The sequence below is a fragment of the Mesoplodon bidens genome (genome assembly GCF_964165515.1).
Source record: "Mesoplodon bidens genome assembly, chromosome: 1".
Classification (NCBI taxonomy): Eukaryota; Metazoa; Chordata; class Mammalia; order Artiodactyla; family Ziphiidae; genus Mesoplodon; species Mesoplodon bidens.
Window position 1 is genome coordinate 177,562,856 of NC_138176.1, and position 3,212 is coordinate 177,566,067.

Below are 3,212 nucleotides of genomic sequence, written 5' to 3' on the forward strand. Positions count from 1 at the left end.
AACGTGGCTCTCCCTCTGTGGAGGCCCTCTGAACTGCACTGAAAGAATCCCTGAGCCTACAGTGCCCCCTGGCAACTCTTACCTGTCATCTCTCTATTGTGACGCAAGGTCCACTGTAGGTCCAGCCTGACAGAAAGAACAGAAAAACCGGTCAACTTGTGAGACTTTTGGACGATCCAAAGTCACCTAGGCCTGACTAAGTCATTAAGCAGCTAATGCTATGCACGGCATGCAAATTCCCCGCCTGCAACGAAGTGTGATCACAGAAAGGCCCCGTGTGGCCGAAAGTCTCCATTAGACAGTCAGAGAGTGCTGGTAAAGGCGCTGTGGGGTCAATTTGGAAACTGGAGCCTGTGGGAGAAGCCCGACTCTCCCCCTTTGGAAAGCAACTTCGATGCAGCTTCCAAGCTGCCTGAACACCACACCACCAGGACACTGTTCACTCCACAGATGCCTCTGAGGAGCAGTGAGCTTTTGCAAAAGAAACCGAACGCTTGCCCTTCCTTCCTGGGAGCTCATCCCAGAGCATACTGTAGCTAAAGTGCCAACTAAATGTGACCTCTAGTCTCGAGGTAAGGTGCACATTTTCCCTTTACCAGAGGCAGGGGTGCACCAGTTTCCAGAAGGCTTAGTCAATGGACGGCTTTAGCTTTTGTATGCCTCACAGCGCTCAAGCCTCTCACGGGGGCATTTCTTTCCAGGGAATTGCACCGTGTACCAGAAGCCTTCTGAGCACAATCAAGGAATACACGGCTGTGGGACCAACACTCACTATACAGGTGAAAGGGCCGGCAACTAATCTGTTCTCTATGGCTAGCGTTCCACAGCTTTGAAACAGCCCCAGGAGCACGGTTCTTGGGCCGGCTTTCTTTCCATGCGGGTCTGCCACGTTGAGGACACCTAAGCTGCCCTGAAAGAAACCACCGGGGCTCCAATCCACTTTGGAGTCTCCTGCTCGACGTCTCTCTAAGTGAGGCAGAAAGTAGACTTTAGGTCCAGCCCGAAATAAAGTAGAAATTGACCGTGAGCCTTGCTAGGCATTTGGAACATGCAAAGTCACCTAGGCCTCCTGAGGGCATTTAGAGGATTGTGCCATTCAGCACACGCAGAATACACTGCATCCCAAAGGTTCATCGCAGAAGGCCGAATTGTGTTCCAAGGGCCTCCTCTGTCTTGTCAGAGAAGAGAGGTATATGTGCTGGGTGATCCGGTGTATAATTGAGAAGCCTGGAAAAAGGCAGTATTTTCCCCCATTTGAAAGGTACCTAGTGGCAGCCTCAAGGCTTACTGAAAGATAGTGCTGTTACCCGTCTTCTAGTCACTGCTAGGAATGCCTCAGGGAAGAAAGTGAGTTTTCTCCTACGAATCCAGGTGGTCGCCAGTGCCTTGCTAGGAGCTCATCCCACGGCTTGCCCTAGCTAAAGTGCGAAGTAAATGTGACCCCCAGGCCTCAAGGTAAGCACGAGCGTTTCCTATCAGCAAAGTTTGCTGTGCAGCCATCTCCATGAACCCTGACTCGATAGAGTGCTTTAACTCCTCTACGGCTCTCCAGAGGCCTCAGAGAGTCGCGTATGAATTCCCTTCTGAGGGTGAGCGTGGGTGCCGTGAGTCCCCTTTTGTTTTCCGAGCAACACAGCGCAGAACAGGCTGTTGGGGTCAACCCTTTCTTTGCAGAGGGAAGGGCAATGAACTGATCCTCGTTTGCATAGCTTGATTTCTACCGCTGTAAAGCAGCCCCAGGACAACGTTTTTGCCAGTATTACATTCAACGTGGCTCTCCCTCTGTGGAGGCCCTCTGAACTGCACTGAAAGAATCCCTGAGCCTACAGAGCCCCCTGGCAACTCTTACCTGTCATCTCTCTATTGTGACGCAAGGTCCACTGTAGGTCCAGCCTGACAGAAAGAACAGAAAAAACGGTCAACTTGTGAGACTTTTGGACGATCCAAAGTCACCTAGGCCTGACTAAGTCATTAAGCAGGTAATGCTATGCACGGCATGCAAAAGTCCCCGCCTGCAACGAAGTGTGATCATAGAAAGGCCCCGTGTGGCCCAAAGTCTCCAGTAGAGAGTCAGTGAGTGCTGGTAAAGGCGCTGTGGGGTCAAGTTGGAAACCGGAGCATGTGAGAGAAGCCCGACTCTCCCCGTTTGGAAAGCAACTTCGATGCAGCTTCCAATCTGCCTGAACACCACACCACCAGGACACTGTTCACTCCACAGATGCCTCTGAGGAGCAGTGAGCTTTTGCAAAAGAAACCGAACGCTTGTGCTTCCTTCCTTGGAGCTCAGCCCAGAGCATACTGTAGCTAAAGTGCCAACTAAATGTGACCTCTAGTCTCGAGGTAAGGTGCACATTTTCCCTTTACCAGAGGCAGGGGTGCACCAGTTTCCAGGAAGGCTTAGTCAATGGACGGCTTTAGCTTTAGTGTGCCTCACAGCGCTCAAGCCTCTCACGGGGGCATTTCTTTCCAAGGAAGTGCACCGTGTACCAGAAGCCTTCTGAGCACAATCAAGGGATACACGGCTCTGGGACCATCCCTCACTATGCAGGTGAAAGGGCCGGCAACTAATCTGTTCTCTATGGCTAGCGTTCCACAGCTTTGAAACAGCCCCAGGAGCACGGTTCTTGGGCCGGCTTTCTTTCCATGCGGGTCTGCCACGTTGAGGACACCTAAGCTGCCCTGAAAGAAACCACCGGGGCTCCAATCCACTTTGGGGTCTCCTGCTCGACGTCTCTCTAAGTGAGGCAGAAAGTAGACTTTAGGTCCAGCCCGAAATAAAGTAGAGATTGACCGTGAGCCTTGCTAGGCATTTGGAACATGCAAAGTCACCTAGGCCTCCTGAGGGCATTTAGAGGATTATGCCATTCAGCACATGCAGAACACACTGCATCCCAAAGGTTCATCGCAGAAGGCCGAATTGTGTTCCAAGGGCCTCCTTTGGCTTGTCAGAGAAGAGAGGTATATGTGCTGGGTGATCCGGTGTGTAATTGAGAAGCCTGGAAAACGGCAGTATTTTCCCCCATTTGAGAGGTACATAGTGGCAGCCTCAAGGTTGACTGAAAGATAGTGCTGTTACCCGTCTTCTAGTCACTGCTAGGAATTCCTCAGGGAAGAAAGTGAGTTTTCTCCTATGAATCCTGGTGGTCGCCTGTGCCTTGCTAGGAGTTCACCCCACCGCTTGCCCTAGCTAAACTGCGAAGTAAACGTGACCC